Consider the following 18,076-nt stretch of genomic DNA (forward strand, 5'->3'; position numbering starts at 1 on the left):
CATCAGTGATGCAGAGGTAAAATTTGTTGTTTCATTTCAGTCGTGTCTAAATCTTTGTGACCCTATTTTCTTAGCAAAGATACCGGTGGTTTGCTATTATATGTTCCTTCAGCAGCTCATTTTACGGATGAGGAAACTGAGGCAAACAGGGTTAAGTGACTTGCCCAGGGTCACACAGGTAGTGTCTGAAGCTGGATTTGAACTCAGGTCTTCCTGACTCCGAGGCAAGTGCTCTAACCCAGCTACCCTGGAGGTAAAGCAAGGAGGGATAGAGGGAGAGAAGGAGAGACAGAGACAAAGAGAGAGAGAGAGACAGACAGACAGAGAGGAAGAGGGAGAGAGAAAATTCTCCTACTTCACTTCATTGTTGTTGTAGGCCAGGATATTTGGGACAGTTTGAGTTAACTTCCATACTTCCACTGAGCCAAGACTGGATGAGAACTGCGGTAATTTAAGTAAACTTTGCCCCCAAGCAGATTGTCTTTAGACTCAATTGTGTATCCTTGGACAAAGAACTTATAAAAGCAGTTTTAAGACTGTAACAGGGAGTTCTTGAGACCATTTTGGAGTTTTCTTTGTACTGCTTTTTACATTGCTAGCAGCATCTGTCTATATTTTTAACAAGATCCACTTTTACAGACTACTTATATCTGGAGGTTAACTATGTTCTTATTAAAGAAATTATCTGAACCCCAAGGCTCTGATTGTTGTGGAACCTGGACAATTACAAAGCTGGGAGGCTATGGGTGTGGAATATTCCATATATTATTAAATGCAATAACTGCAAATTGGTCTTGAATTTTTTTTTCCTTTTAATCAGTGTGTAGGGAGGGCAAAAGCATATATATAGGGTCTCCCAAAAGTCTTAGTGCAGGTGGGACATACTATATTTGAAAATTATTATATAAAAAATAACAGGCATCAATAAGACAATTTAAATATCATTATTAATTGGAAATGCAAGATAGGCAGCAAGTCAGTACTAATGATATAGACTGGAGGTTCTTAGGAATGTAGAACTCTGACCACGAGCAGGTAGAGAACTTATTAAGTCAAGGTCAAAACCTTGGGAAATGTTCACTTTTAGAGGCCAAAATAAGCAACTATAGAAGAAAATAAAGAAACTGGTTCAGAGTAATTGGAGGAGGAGAATAACAGATTGAAAGTAACCAAGGGTGCTCACTTTGACAGCATATATACTAAAATTGGAATGATACAGAGAAGATTAGCATGGCCTCTGCACACTAATTTGTGAAGCATTCCATTTTTTTTTTAAAGAATGATATAAGTAAATTAGAGGAACACAGAATAATTTACCTGTCAGATCTGTGGAGAAGGGAAGAATTTAAGATCAAACAAGAGACAGAGAACATTATAAGATGTAAAATGAATAATTTTGATTATATTAAATTAAAAAAAGGTTTGTATAAACAAAACCAATGCAACCAAGATTAGAAGAGAAACAGCAAACTGGGGAAAATTTTTTGTGAAAAATTTATCTGATAAAGTCACTTCTCAAATACATAAAGAACTAAAACAAATTTACAAGAATACAAATCATTCCCCAATTGAGAAATGGTCAAAGGATATGAATAGGCAATTTTCAAATGAAGAAATTAAGTTACCAATAATCATTGAAAAAATGTTATAAATCACTCTTGATTAGAGAAATGCAAATGAAAACAATCCTGAGGAACCATCTCACATCTATCAGAGCAGCTAATATGGCAGTAAAGGAAAATAATAAATATTAGAGGGAATGTGGCAAAATTGGGCCACTATGCATTGTAAACTGATCCAACCATTCTGGAAGGCAATATGGAATTATGCCCAACGAGCTATAAAACAATGTATATCCTTTGATACAGTAATACCACTACTAGGTCTAAATCCCAAAAAAGATTAAAAAAAGAAAAAAAAGAAAGAACCCATTTCTACAAAAATATTTGTAGCTGTTCTTTTTGTGGTGGCAAAGAATTGGAAACTAAAGGGATGTCCATCAATTGGAGAATGGCTGAACAAATTTTGGTATATGATAGTGACAGAATATTATCATGCTGTAAGGAAGGATAAACAGGATGATTTCAGAAAGAGCTGGAAAGGCCTACATGAACTGATGCAATGTAAAATAAGCAGAACCAGGAGAACATTATACACAGTAACTGCAATATTGTGGGATGATCAAATGTGATAGACTTTGCTACTAACAGCAATGCAAAGATCCATAGCAATTGTGAGGGACTTATGACAAAGAATGCTATCTACCTCTAGAGAAAGAACTGCTGGAGTGGGAATGCAGATGAAAGCATATGATTTGTCACTTGTTTATTTAGGTATATGTTGTGGGGTTTTAGTTTTTTAAGAGTTTTCACTTAAAAAAATTAATAATAAAAAAAATTAATAATATAGAAATATTCTTACATTATAATACATGTATAGCCCAGAATAAAAATAACCAGGGAAGGAAAGAGTTTCAAGGAAGAAGTCAATTACATAAAATATCATAAAGGTAGTTAAAGATAAAAACAGAAAGTACCAATAGCTTTTCCTAGATTCCAGTAAATATGCAAATATGCACTTATTTTTTGTCCATGTCATGTTAAATTTTATATACATCAATATTCTCAGCAAAATCAAGAACTATATCTCTCTCATTGATCACCCACTGATCATATAAGAGGCATATGCATGGAATGGAATATTATTTATGTGATTTTTTTAAAAATGAAGGGATAGTTTCAAGATTTGTATGCACTGACACAAAGAAAAGTGAGCAGAACCCAAAGAATAATTTATTAATGGCATAATTGCAAAAAAATACAATTTGTTAATAAACTTATTGTAATAATTTACAATAACAACACTGTAAAGAAAAACAACCTTGAAAAACTTAGGAATTCTTATCATTGTATACCAGTGGTGTCAAATTCAAATAGAAACTGATTCCCACAAGCATGGACTTAAAAAACCATAAATTAACATTATCTGTGTTATATATTTCCCAATTACTCCACTCCAGAGGGGTTTTGTTTTGGGGGGAGAAGTGTCTGGGGTGAGAGTGTGACACCTTTAAAATACACAATCACAATTCCAGAAGACCAATAATGAAGCCACTGTCCACCTTCTGACAAAAAGCTGATGGAGTAGAGGTGCAGAATGAGTCATACAATACTTGAAATTGTTTTGTCTGATTATGCGTATTTGTTACAACAGTCTTCTTTTCTTTAACTGGGAAGGGGAGGTGAAAGAGAATGAGATGAGGCAGCTGGTTGGTTCAAATTTGGCCTCAGATACTTCCTGGCTACGTGACCCTGAGCAAGTCACTTGACTCCCATTGCCTAGCCCTTACCACTCTTCTGCCTTGGAACCAATACACAGTATTGATTCTAAGACAGAAGGTAAGGGTTTAAAAAAAAAGGAAGAATGAGACAGGATGGGATAGCAAAAGTTTTAAAAAGAGGATTATTGAATTAGTTCTAAATTCACGGATGAGAAAAGAAGAAAACACAGTCAAGCGGAGTAGCTTTGAAAGTTATATGTTAAAGTTATTGTATAAAAGAAAAGAAAAAGCAAGTTGTGTAAGAGATTTGTGGTTCCAATGTACAATCTTCCTTTTATGTCATATTCTGTATAAGAAAATGCTCATTATAGTTGTTAAGTTTAGACATTTTTCCTTAATCTACAAAACAAGTTCTTAAGAACAGTGCTAATAATTCCTATAGGAAAACCAAGTTTTCAACACCCATATACTTTTTTTTTAAATCTTTGCCTTCCACCTTAGAATCAATACTCTATTTTGATTTCAAGGAAGAACAGTGGTAATGTGGGTTACTGACTTGCCCAGGGTCACATAGCTAGGAAATATCTGAGGTCACATTTGAATCCATGACCTCCCTTTTCTGGGCCTGGCTTTCAAACTACTGAGCCACCTAGCTGCCCCTACCCGTATACTTGTTTCTAGCCCTCATGACAAAAAAATAGGGTGTCAAATGATTCTAACAATAAGAGAAAGAATAACTGGCCCTAAGCCTAGTTAGAACTTTTGGAATTAAGTCTTTCAATAAGTAGCTTTTTCATATCCATAGCTTCCTGGAATCATATATGATTTAAATTACAAGACAACATACAAAGGTGAATTTTTCCCAACCCCCCTTAATATTATATACCAAGTAATTATCTAGGGCAGTGATGGGCAAACTACAGCCTGTGGGCCAGATGTGACCCCCTGAAATGTTCTATCCAGTGGCGGGACATTATTCCTAATCTGACAAATACAATGAGTAAAATACAATACAATGAAACTTCGAAAGAGTTGCCTTGGAAACAGGCTGACAGATGAGCATTTCCTTTCCTTTGGCCCCCTCTTTAAAAAGTTTGCTGATCTAGGGCAACCCACACAATATTAGGTTTCAGAAGAATAACATACCCACAGATAGTTTTGTCATAACATAACAGAAGCTGCATTTGACAACATGGTGTGCTAACGGCACAAAAGAACTGAGTTAGAATCACAGATATAATACTGTTTAAGTACCAGCTGTAACCCTGGATTACACATTTTAATTTTTCTGTGCCTCAGTTTTATCATCTGTAAAATGAGGATACTTCTTGAAGTAAGAAATACCTGGGTTTAAGTCTTACTTGACACATACCATATCACCATGAGCAAATCACTTAATCTCTTAATGGCAAAGGCAACTTTCTAAAAGTTGCTTAACTGATCAGTGAAAGGAGTTTTCTATACTGGGAGTTCCACCTAATAATGAAATCATTGATTCAGTTCCTCCTCCAAAAATGTTACCACCTACTTGTACAGAGTTATTATAAAGAAAGCATTTCGCAAACCTACATGAACATATAAATATCCATTATTACTTCAGTGATCCTGCTGGCCTGGCTAACATAACAAATGAACATTATAATACTATTTACCAGGTTGTTCTGAGCTCTTAAAGTCATATGGCAGATTAGTTTATGTTATCAATAAAAATAAAGCCTGTGAACCTGGGGTAGGCATAATACTTCCTAAGGCCCTGCCAGGGAGGATGAGCTACATTCTCCTAAAAGACAAAGAAACCGTCTACAAGGTGAGATTGTTCCAGAGGGCTCAGAGTTGAGGAGCCAAAGTAACTTCCTTCCCTAAAAGCTGAAAGCATAAAAAGGCCTGCCCTTAAGGACTCAGGGGCCCTTCAGGCTTGATGTCTGACCCTTAAATCAACAATGTACTGACCACACACATTTCTCTATGGAGATGCCTACCTCTGTGCCTATCTGAAATGGCACTATATCCTGGCTGAATATCTTCATGCTAAGATGAAGTAAACCTTCTTTTGTTAACTTTCACACGGTTTGCAAGTTTCATTTCCTTCCAATCCCAAATCAGAACCACAAGACAGATCCGAGTCAGGCTTGATCTTTGGTCCAATAATAAATAGCAAGAACCCTCAGGTATCTGTGTCAATTTATGTGAAAGTAAATGCCAAGTCAATACCTACTTGATCAACCTATTCACTGTTTGAGCTTTCAATTCAAACTAATCTACCATCTGTTAAGCTGGCTGTTACTATCTACTGTTCCCCAGACCTATTTAACTCCCAAAGAGACTTATACCCATAGAATTTTAAGAGTTGGAAGAGTTCTTAAAGGTCTAGTCCAACCACTTACTCAATGCATTAATCCCCATAACATTCCTAAAAAATACTTATTGAGTCTCTGCTTTACTAGATAAAGCATTCACTATTTCAAAACTCAAACTATTAGAAAGTTTTCCCTTATGCTAACCAAAAATATCCATCTATAATTTCTTATAATAATCCATAATAGCTTCCCTTAGGCTAATCCTTACTCTATATGACATCCCTTCAAATGTTTAAGGAGAGCAATAAGATTTCTTCATATGTAAAATGATAAGTTGGACTAGATGATCTCCAGCTCTAAATCTATGATCCTATGTTTTATCTAAGTTCTCTCCAGGAAAAAAAGGGAATAATTTAAGAATCACTGGATATAAGAATAGGTAAGCAATAGTGATGCAAAAAAAAAAAAAAAAAAAGACAAGGACCACTAAAACATGTACAAAGGGGAAAAAAGTGTTCATCAAGGAGCAAAAAACAAACAAACAAAAAAACAAACAGGAGAGAAAGAAAAATTCCAGAAACTCAGTGTGAAAAAGAACTCAAGAGGTCATCCAATCAAGCCTGTCCTTAAATAGGAATCCTCTCTATAATATTCCCAAGTAGCTATGGACCTCCAGAGATAGGAAAACTTAATTCCTCTTAAAGCATTCTATTCTATTTCTGGACAATTCTGTTAGAAAGGTTTTCCCCAACAGTAAGCAAAAGTTTTCCTCTCTGAAACATCCCTTGTTGTTCCTGCTTATGATCTCTATAGCCAAAAAAAAATCTAATCTTTCTTCAACATGAAAGACCTTCAAATTCATGAAGACAGATATATCCCCATCATCTTCACTTTTCCAGGCTATTCAACTAATCCTCATATGGTATGGGCTCTGGTCCTCTCATCAAGCTGGCTGCCCTTCTCTGGACACACTCCAGTTTGTCCATATTCTTCTTGATACGTGGCTCCTAGAAGTGAACATAATAACCCCGATGGAATCAAGACAGAGAAGGACTATAATATTCTTTTTCTGGACTCTCTGGCCAGTAATTGAAAATAAAGGTGATGGGAAAAATGAGAAGAGAGATGAAAAAATAAAGTTAAAGAAAGGAGTTATATGTAAATATATGTGAATAAATGTATATATGTCTGTACATGCAAATGTATATACATATATATATATATGTGTGCACACACATATAAATCTCTCAAGAAATGGTATAATACTTACCAACAATTATAGCCACAAATTACTCATCCCTGATTTAAGGATTAATGAAGCCCAAAAAGATTGTTTCACTTCTTGTATTGCTGCTATGAAAGTTTAAGTGATGATAATGACAAAACCAAGTTCCAGAAGCATATGGGTTCCTATAGTTTTATGCATGGCATTTTTAAAGTTGACTAATACACAAATTTAAATAATGCTTAAAAAAATATTACTGACCCACTTACACTATTTTTTATTATAGTGATGCAGCCATTTCTTTATGTATGAATTGGCTAAAGATTCAAAATTTGTCTTGTAGATCTTTATTGAAGAAAAATACCTAATCTAGCTCTTGATTAAAAGTGGAATTAAATTGTAGGAAAACTAAGGTTTTATTGCTACTAAAACAGTACACTACAATAATCAGTCTTAAGAGTGTAGGTTAAGAATGACTTTGCCTTTTTGTTCTAGCTCAAATTTGAGTATATTCTAAACCAGAGAAACTTGGCCTAATCAACCTAAACTAGTTATCTATAAGTTTTGGTTTCCACCCAGTCACAAGACTCTAAAAGAAAATACAATCTTAGCCACAAGAGACCCTGTCTAGCATTTGTAGGCTCATATATTTAGTGCCTAAGACAGCTGTTGTCTTACCCTTACCAAAGAAAAGTCTCAGCCACAATACTCTAGTAGACAAGCTGACAGTCTGGCTGGAACTAAACAAGCCCAAAGGCAAGTGGCAGGAAGCATAATCTAGCAGCCATAAAAACACTCAGCGGAGACTTTGTGCCCAGCAGTTACCAGAGAACCACCAGGAGGAGCAAGGCAGTGTGCCCAAAACACAAGGGACTAGCAGAATATGCCAATGGAGACAATAATCCCAAGAGTTACTTTCGAGACCACCAGGAACCAACAGAAATAACAAGAGACCAATACAGCAACACACCAGCAGAGACTATGCACAGCAGTCACCAAAAGACCAGTGGAATAATGTGTCCAGCAGAGATGTGGCACCCCTGAGAGTGAGAAGGTCCACTCAAAGTAGTACAATGACATCACCATAAGAGCTCAATGGTCCTATAGTATTAAAGGTTCCTCTTCCTACAAAAGTCCTGGCCACGTGTGAATGAAGCATTGATTAAGCACTTACAATATGTAAAGCACTATATTAAGTGTTGGAGCTACAAACAGAAAAGTAACTGTCTCTACTTTCAAGGAGCAATTCTAACAAGAAGACAATACATATGGAAAGCTTCTGCTGCAAATCAAATGAATAGGTCTCATAGTTCGTAGGGTACAAGAGCAAAACAGGTAGTAAGATTTCTTTAATATTATTTTCACTGATAAAAATCCTACCAGTTTCTGATGTTGAACCACTTGATACTAAGATAGATGCATTGCTACTCTTGTATTCAAAGTCCTGGGCTGTTTACATCTGGGTTCAAGAGGAGATAATGGTCAATGTGGTATTGGTGGCTTGACTTGCTTTTCTCATGTTTTCTGTAGAGTTCAGCTCCTTCAGATTGCCCTACAGTTTCACCTAGGCTAGCTTGTCCCATAGGTTTACCCCCTAATGCTATGTAGTCTCACCACTGATATTTGTGGGAAAGGATACCCCAGGTTTAGGTGGAGCTGTACTATTTTGAAACTCCTTTCTATGCTACTTCATTCAATGCTTTTGTTTCGAACTAATTATGTCTTCCAACAGACTAGACAAAAAGTTAGCCACTTAGATAAGGGAAATCATAAACTATGGTTCTAAGAGACTGAGGATCCAACAAGTACCTGTTCTGGAAGCCCCAGGCTGCCATACATTGTTTACTGATTTTTGTCAATGTGTGTCATAATATCTATTTGGGAACTTCACAACACTTTTTCTCAATTAAGAGATTCACTTCTAGTTATTTCATATTAGTATGCTGTTGTTGCCAGTTCCAGGCAAATAACTATACTATTATACATTTTTTAAGTTTCCTGCAAAATCTTATGCTACTTCCTCATAATCTAGTTCACAGTGAAGTGTGTGGGTCTGTCTAAAAATAGGATAGATGGTCTGGGTGCAATTCCCTGGAGGGACAGTGGGTACAATTTCAAGTGATAATTATTTTGGTCTGTACTTAGCCATTCTCTTCTCTTGATTGCCCCAAGAGAATCAATACACAATGAGTAGAATAAAAACAATACTTGATCAAATGCACAAAAACTTTATTATGTTAAATATAGGAAGCAGACTTCCATTATAAAGTTTTCTAAAAAAGAGATTTATTACTTAAAGAAAAATACCTTCTTGTGAGGGCAAAACAAGAGAAAGATCGAAAGCTTTCAGCTTTTATTAATTAATTATTAATTAACAGTTAATGTAGAGACTTTTAACTTGACCTAAACCTTGGTATCTGAAAAAAGACAAACCAACTTTTCCAAGATGTCTTTCTAATTACTTTTTTGGGGTGTATGGGATAGCATATTATCAACTTTAACAGAATACAAAGATTAGAGAGTAAAGTTTTATATTGGCAACAAGAAATTTTTATTCCATCTTTTTTTCCCCACTACTATTAAATATAGGCCAAAGAATCCTTGATCAATTGTCCAGTTAACAATTTTAACTGTAATTATGCAATACAGATTCTGGCAATCAAACATTTTTTAATAAATGCAAGAGTAACAGTCAATAGAAGCAAAACATAAAGATACTATTAGTACTGAACATATTTCAAAAGCTGAGAAGACACTGGTCATCCTAATGCTGTTTCACAATGAAGCAGTTGGCCAATGCAATTATGTTTAGATTGTCTCCCCAATTTCCATTTTCCATCACCATTGGAGTAAATCAGGAATTTAATCTAATTCTGCTTAACTTTCCAAACATCTAGATTCAAAATTCTAAGAAACCAAGATCTTGTTATCAAATATTACTTTTCTTTGAAGGGCCTTTTTTATTTATGTGAACTTGGAAGCCTCCTAATATGTTCTATAGCAGTGGTTCCCAAACTTTTTTGGCCTACCGCCCCTTTTCCAGAAAAAATATTACTTAGCCCCCTGGAATTTAATTTTTTTTATTTTAATAGCAATTAGTAGAAAGATAAATGCACCTGTGGCCATCACCACCCCCCTGGATCACTGCAGCACCCAGCAGTAGTGACCACTTTAGGAATCACCGTTCTATAGGAAAGGCAACATTTAGCAATTACAGGTTGTGTTTTCTGTGCCCTGAGAACTCAAAAACATGATATATCATAGTAGAGGGATCTGCAATATCAGCACATTATAGGGTCTCAAACTACAAACAAAAGTCATATATGTTATTGTGAATCCAACAGACCTAAATAAATCAAAACTTTACCTCATAACTAGAAAGCTTTTGCGCAAACAAAAACAGTGTAGTCAGGGTCAGGAGGGAAACAACAAATTGGGAAGGGATCTTTATGGCGAAAAACTCTGACAGGGGTCTGGTCACTCGGATATACAAGGAGTTAAAGCAATTGTATAGAGGATCAAGCCGTTCCCCAATTGATGGATGGGCGGGAGACATGAGTGGGCAGTTTTCAGGTAAAGAAATCAAGGGTATCAATGGGCACATGGGGAAGTGTTCCAAATCTCTAATAATTAGAGAAATGCAAATCAAAGCAACTCTGAGGTACCACCTCACACCTGGCAGATTGGCTAAAATGAAGGAAGGGGAGAGTGGTGAGTGTTGGAGGGGATGTGGCAAAATTGGGACATTGATGCATTGCTGGTGGAGTTGTGGACTGATCCAGCCATTCTGGCTGGCGGTTTGGAATCATGCTCAAAGGGCTATGGGGGAATACCTGCCCTTTGACCCAGCCGTGCCATTGTTGGGTTTGTGCCCCAAGGAGATCATAGATAAACAGACATGTACAAAAATATTTATAGCTGCGCTTTTTGTGGTGGCAAAAAACTGGAAGAGGAGGGTGTGTCCTTCAGTTGGGGAATGGCTGAACAAACTGTGGTATATGCGGGTGATGGAATACTATTGTGCTAAAAGGAATAATAAACTGGAGAAGTTCCAGGCGAACTGGAGAGACCTCCAGGAACTGATGCAGAGCGAAAGGAGCAGAGCCAGGGGAACATTGTGCACAGAGACTGACATACTGTGGTAAAGTTGAATGTGATGGGCTTCTGTACCAGCAGCGGTGCAATGACCCAGGACAATTCTGAGGGATTTATGGTAAAGAATCTTACCCACATTCAGAGGAAGGACTGCAGGAGAGGAAACATATAGGAGGAGCAACTGCTTGAACGCATGGGTCGGGGCGGACATGATTGAGGGTGTGGACTCGAAACTGCCACACCAATGCAACCACCAACAATTGGGAAATTGGTCTTGATCAAGGACACATGACAAGGCCAGTGGAGGGGTGCGTCGGGCATGGATGGGGGGAGTGCGGGGGGTGAGGGGGAAAATGGGAGCATGAGGCATGTGGCCATGTTAAAAATGATTATTAATAAATGTTAAAAAAAAAAAAAAACTTTACCTCATACTGCCAACTTAGAAACAGTATCAAAGCAGTAGGAACTGAAAAGCAGCACCAGAAAATGTAGCTATTTGGCAAATTATCAATATAATATCATCGAACCTTAAAAGCATCAAAGGGACAATCTACAATTCAATGAGACAAGGATCTTTCAATAGCATATTCAACTTTTAAGAAAGTTCTATAAGACATTAAGATAGAACTTTAATAAAGAGGTTCCATTGCCAAGGTCTTGCTACAACTACCCTAGAAAGCCTGGCACAATAGAAAGTGGAACGGAGGTTATTAATAAGGCAAATATGCTCAAGAGCTGAAAAAGGGCTAACTGGACACAAAGAAATATTTCAATAAAACAATAATACACAGGGGCAGCTGGGTGACTCAGTGGATTGAGAGTCAGGCCTAGAGACAGGCGGTCCTAGGTTCCAATCTGGCCACAGATAATTCCTAGCTGTGTGACCCTGGGCAAGTCACTTGACTAGCCTAGCCCTTATCACTCCTCTGTCTTAGACCCAATAAACAGTATTGATTCTAAGGTGGAAGGGTAAGGGTTAAAAAAAAACACAATACACAATCAAAACAAAAATCAATGTAACACTAGTAGATAAGTGGAAAAACAGCAACAGGCTAACTACATGTTAAAATCAGAGATAGTGTGGATAATTTCAGGAAAAATATTGGAGTTTTTATCCCGAGTTGGAGCTTGAAAACAAAATTGGCATTAGCTACTAAGTTTATTCTTTATGTATTTAGGCAGAAAAGACAGGTTTCATAAATTGGTCTATTCTAGACCATCTTCAAGTCAAAAGGGCAATTATATATTCACCTATCTATCCCAATTCATTCCATAATTGACTGATATACTCTTTACTGTAAGCCCTGTCAAAGATGGAGTTATCATTTCCTCTAAAATAATGTAATTAAATCATTTTCATAATCATTACTTTATATTAAAAGCTTCCACATCCCTCCCCCTTCCCAATAACGCAGGGCTACTATTTATGTTCCAATAAAATGGCCCACCTGACTACAGACAACAGATATTTCTATTCACCTTGTTAAGTTAAGTAACATAGCCAGAGACTGATTAACAAACTGGTAAAACTGGTCACTGGACACCCAAGCTATACCCACAAACCCAAGATAGTTTCTAGGACTTAGTATCTTATCAATCAAGTGAATTTTAAAAAAAAAAAATTTTTTTAAACCTTACCTTCTGTCTTGGAGTCAATACTGTGTAAGGGTAGGCAATGTGGGTCAAGTGACTTGCCCAGGGTCACACAGCTGGGAAGTGTCTGGGGCCAGATTTGAACCTAGGACCTCCCATCTCTAGGTCTAGCTCTCAATCCACTAAGCTACCCAGCTTCCCCCAGAATCAAGTGAATTTTAATCCTGTAGTCACCTACAGAAGACATGCTAGCCTAAAAGTCAATCTTAGGAATCCAGAAAAACTGGCTGGAATCTTAATGGATATTTCAGAACCAGTCTCTTGTTAAGAGATCACACTGCCTCAAAGAAAGCCTATGGTTCAAAGATAACTCTACTTGGATAACTGGAGGATTCCAAGATCCTACTCTACTTAGGGAGATCCTAAATAAAAATCTCAGAGTAACTTTAAGGCATCCCAGAAGCAAGAGGAAAAAAAACAAAACTGTAGAAAATGCGTTAGGAAGTCTTCATATTTATAGCAATCAACAGGGATCATTATTTTTATAGCATTTGGAAAAAAATGAAGTAGGATCCTAGGCACAACTTGAGATCATTTTTTGTCACTCTTCAGTGACAGTATTTCAGCATATTTCATGCCTGCTAATGTATACCAGGGTCAAACAAGTGATTTTAGCAATGAGTTACTGGCCCAGTACAGACCAAGTTAACATCCCCAAACTTCCTTTCCTGTTCTTCCCACAGTATGAAACCATCTCTCTAGAACAGAGAGACACATTAGAAATGGTAGCCAACAAACACAATGAAATTTTTTCAAATGAAAAAGTATAAACTTCCCTGAATCTCCTCAAAGGCAGATTACTGATACAGACTGTTCCACACTGCCAATGCATTTTTCAGATATATACATACAAATAATTTTGCTAAGATTATCCACATTTGCAGCTGTGGCAGAAAAGCTCAATGTATAATAAACAGGACCTTCCACACTGAGCATGTGTAAAGATGATAAACTTGTTAAAATGAATCTTTATATCTTTTTAACATTGTTTTCATTTCCCAATGTATCTCACTACCTTCCCCCTCCCAAGGAATTGTCTCATTATTTAAAAGGTACAGTGAACTAACATACTGAAAAAGTCTGATGTTATTTGCCAGGTTCCACACTCCTAGTATTCTTATTTATCCTATTACAATTGTGTACCACAACTTGTTTAGTCATTCTCCAAATGGTGGGCATTTGCTTTGTTTTCTTTTCGCTACTACAAAAAGTGATGCTATAAATATTCTGGGGTATATAAGACTTTTCTTTTCTAAGTGACCTCCTTAGGTTATATGTCTAGCAGTGGGATCTCTGGGTCAAAAAATACATTTTAGTCATTACACTACATAATTCTAAGTTGCTTTCCAAAATGACTAGAACAATTCACAGTCCCACCAACAAACCATTAGTGGGTCCACAATTCCTCCAATATTAGCCATTTACATCTTTTAAGCTCTTTGCCAATTTGCTAGATGTAAAGTGAAATCTCGGAGCTGAGACAGCATATTTAACAGAAACTTCCACCTATTGCACCAGTTACATTTTCCAACTGATTCACAAGGATACTCAAATCAAAATGAATTTTAACCCTTGGCAGATGCCTTACACACTGCATGAATAAACTCCCTCTATCAATAGAGGATGGTACCCTTCTTGTAATTTAGAGTCTTAGAAAGTTGCCCAAAGCCCTGAGAGGTTAGAATTGTCCAGGGTCAGAGAGGCATGCGTTTCAAAGTCAGTACCTCTGCCTAGGTCTTCCTGCTCTCTAAGCGATGTATAAAGATGCTTCATATTCTACATGAAATAATAAATGTAAAGTGCTTTGCCACATTAAGTCGCTATATAAATGTGGTAGTCAGTGTTATTAAAACAGCCCTTGAATAATGTATGTGAAGATGGTACTGTTGCTAGGAGTTTCTCAGAGTTCCTACTGTTAAGATTTGAGTTTAAGAGTATTCAATGATAGTTTGCCTAGAAAATGTTATGTACACATACAAGCAAGTGCACACACCAACATTTATTTTACAATTTAAGGTTCAAAGGGTACTTTCCATAAATTCATTCATTCACTGTCCACATTTTACAGATGAAGAAGCTGAAGCTCAGAAAGCAAATTCCCCAGAATTATACAACTAGTGTCAGAAAGATCCAAACCTCTGCACTCCAAGTTCAAGGCTTTCATAGTAAAAGCCATACCTATAAGTACTCAAGTTTGTAAAATGGTGTCAATAACAGGTATGGTTCCTTCTCTAGGACCCCTACTGCTATCTGAGTAGTCAGAATATGAGAGTCAGAATAGGAAGCATGCCTATTTCATTAGATACCCTCAAGATGTGGTAGAGGCTGGAAGCTAAGGTGAGATCTACCCTTCTAAAGGTAAAGCCAGTTCTCTGGGATAGAGGGGAATCAACTCTCCAATTGCTACTTGACTTCCTTCTGTGGGATAGGATAGGAATAGGTCAATTTTATCCTTTTTGAAGTAAAATGGCTCCCATAGAATGGCCCAGTGCTGTTTAAGGTAGTATGTCATTATCAGCAATAGAGATGTGTATACCTCCTGTCCATCAGAATCTACAGCCTTCTAATCCATTAAGATCACCCTTCCCAAACCATTTTGTCCCTTTACCTGCAGTTGTTCCCTCAGGCCCCAGCTGTTGCTCTCTATTCAGACCATACCTTTCCTTCAAAATTTCTAAGAAGTTACTATCTGCATTTAGGGTAAATGTTAGGTACCAAATTTAAAAGTCAAGAAGTACTATGAAGAATACTCCACCATTTTCTCTTATTTTCTAAGGTAATTGGTTTTGGCCCCACAGAAGTCTTACCTTTACCCTAAAAAGTACCACGAATATCCCACCCTTCAGTGGTATACAAGGCTAACAAATCAATAGGTGTGTCTAACAGAACAAGCCATAAACAACATGTGAGCCCATATATCTGTAGCCCCAGATAACTAAAAAACAAAGCAGACTGGCAGACAGTTAGCCTCATAAATCAGGAAGACCTGGGGCTCAAGTCCCACCTGTAATACTAGTTCTGTTTTCACAGTCTCAAACAACTCTCTAAGACTAAAAGTTGTAAAACAGATTATGATCTGAACTGGTAAAATCAATTTTTACCCCAAAGATCTCCCAATACCAATGAAATCATATGCAGTTGTCCTAGAAAGCAGAACATTTACCTCCCTCCTTTCTTTATAAAAGTAGAGGACGAATAATGTACTGATAGACTATCAGATTTGGGTGATGTGTTGGTTTGTTTTGTGTACCAAATTTTTTTTTTTATTTTTTAGAGTCTTTGTTACAAGGGATGACTTGATGGACATGGAAGGAAGGAAAATATATTTGGAAATGATGCTCATGTAAAAACAAAAGGAACTGATAAAAAAAATTAAGTATCACAGATACAGGCAAAAAAAAGTCTGGGACCTCAGAAATGCTCTCAAATCACAATGAACAGGATACCCCCTCAGTTACCCGGAGATGTCCCCAATTTACCAGAATCAGAATTTTCGCAGGCCTGAGCTTCAACCAGTTCATTTTATTTCTTTCTGCAACTTTTAGATAAGAGTCTCCGAAAATAAGAAATCAATCAAGCCTCAGTAATAAAGCAAGGCTGTACTATCATTAATGAAGCCACAGCAAATCAAATTCTCAATTCTCAACTGAATTTGCTCTAAAGATCCACATAAAAGTGAAGTTTAAGACAGTTGAATAGTTGCTTAATACTACTAGTTTGTTCTTTAAAACACAAACTTATATTCTCCCAACAGTCTTAGGTAAGCAGAATCTCATTCATACCCAAAGAGGAAAAGCGTTTCAACTTTTAACTTTAAACCGAATTTATGAATATTTGACCATACCCAAGATTGCAAGAAACAATATTAGCCATTCAATCAATTTTATACTAAAATTAGTTTCCCATAATCTATTCAAACCATCTTGAAAAATGGGGAAGGGGAGGTAAAGAAAAGCATCACCACGAAGTAACAATCTAGAGAAGTGGGATCGATATCAAGAAATCGATTTTTTGTATATTAAAATAAATGGAACAATAGCGAAATGAGAAAACAAAATTTTAACAAAGCAAGACCAGCTTGGATTTTTAGCAGAGCTACCTAATACAGTTCTAAGAGGGTAGTAGTTTAAACAAATACAACAGATGAAATAAACTCTCGCCTTCACCAATACTGATGGTTGCTGGATTGCAACTGACTCAACTCAAAGCCAAGGACTTATCAGAAGTGCTCTTCCCTCCACTCCTGCTCCACTAGCCAGCCACAGGTCATTTACACAGAGTAATAATTTAATGAGGAAAATAAATGTTATGCGACTGCTGCAGCATCAGAATAAACAATAAATGATCATCAAATTCTAAAAAAGCGTTCCCACGGCAGAGAGACAAGGCCTGAGAAAGATCTGGATTCCAAATAAATTCAAACATCCTGGAAGACAGTCCATAACCTCCCTATAGCCTTTCATCACCACCTAGACTTATCTTTTTCACTTCACATCTACACCACGCTACGGATTTTTCTTTGCTCCCCGTCATTTATTCTTTGTTCCCTCTCTTTTCTCCCCCTTCCCTTATTCTTTTAAAAAAGCTATCAGCATTTTCTTTAAATTCTTTTTACTTCCTTAGACACCTCCAACTTATCTCACTCAAGCCTGATTATCTTCCATAGCCACCCCCTTGCTCTCTCACTTCGCTAGTCTTCCCTCTTGTCTTATTGGGCACTATTATTATTAATTAATTAATTAATTAATTGACTCGTCCTCCATCAGCTTTCCAAGCCTCCGAATCAATCTATCACTCCATTGTTTCCCAGCCCGGTGCCCCCTCGTTAAACCCTCGGGCGGCCCCTAACCGTCTCACACAGTCACCGCCGGCCGCCGGGGCCTCTCATCTTCTCAGGATCCGCATCCCCAGGCTCTCATTTTCTAACAGGCTTGGGACGGCCCCCCCTAAACCTGCCCCCGCGGGTTCCCTCCCTCTCTCCCCTCCCCCAGACTCACCTCCCCCAAGCCCGCTTTCGCTTCGGCAGGCTCAGGGCTCGGGGCTCCGCGTCCGGGACACCCCGGGGTCTGACCAGAGAAGGGTCCTTCCCCCCTCTTCCTCCTCCTCCTCCTTCTCCTCCTCCTCCTCCTCCGCCGCCGCCGCCGCCGCCTCAACTGCCGCGCTTTTCCCCTGCTCTCCTCGTACCCGCAGCCGCCTCCCCCACTTCCCACCTCAGAGAGGCCGGGCCGGGAATAACCTCCGGGGCTGAGGGGGCAGGAGCTCCGGCGGATTCAACCCGACCCCCTCCGGGGGGATATCTGCCCGCCCCACCCGAGAGCCTCAGTCAGCGCGTGCGCCCCCAGTGCTCAGCGAGCCGGGCGCGTGCCCGCAGCGGCGCGAACCCGAGACGCCGAGCTCGAGGCCGTTGGGGAAATGGGGGGAGCCGCGGGCCAGGGGCTCTGGGAGAGACGCGCCGGGAGACCCTCGGGGCGGGGTGCCTCCCGTTTAGCCCCACCTCCTTTCCCTACCCTCGGCTCTACTTCACCC

General features: G+C 38.2%; 1 protein-coding gene and 1 pseudogene across 2 annotated transcripts in view; one reads left to right on the forward strand and one right to left on the reverse strand.

Annotated features, from left to right (window-relative positions):
• Positions 1-17,655, reverse strand: part of SPATS2 (spermatogenesis associated serine rich 2) — a 183,959-nt gene extending 166,304 nt beyond the window's left edge. For both annotated transcript variants that reach the window (XM_044679317.1, XM_044679316.1), the window contains exon 1: positions 17,548-17,655. The gene's annotated coding sequence lies outside the window, so the exon portion shown is untranslated. The remainder of the gene's footprint in view (positions 1-17,547) is intronic.
• On the forward strand, positions 1,176-1,271 carry LOC123250869 (annotated as a pseudogene).
• Positions 17,656-18,076: the final 421 nt, after the last annotated feature.

This window comes from Gracilinanus agilis, chromosome 5 (assembly GCF_016433145.1).
Source record: "Gracilinanus agilis isolate LMUSP501 chromosome 5, AgileGrace, whole genome shotgun sequence".
NCBI lineage: Eukaryota > Metazoa > Chordata > Mammalia > Didelphimorphia > Didelphidae > Gracilinanus > Gracilinanus agilis.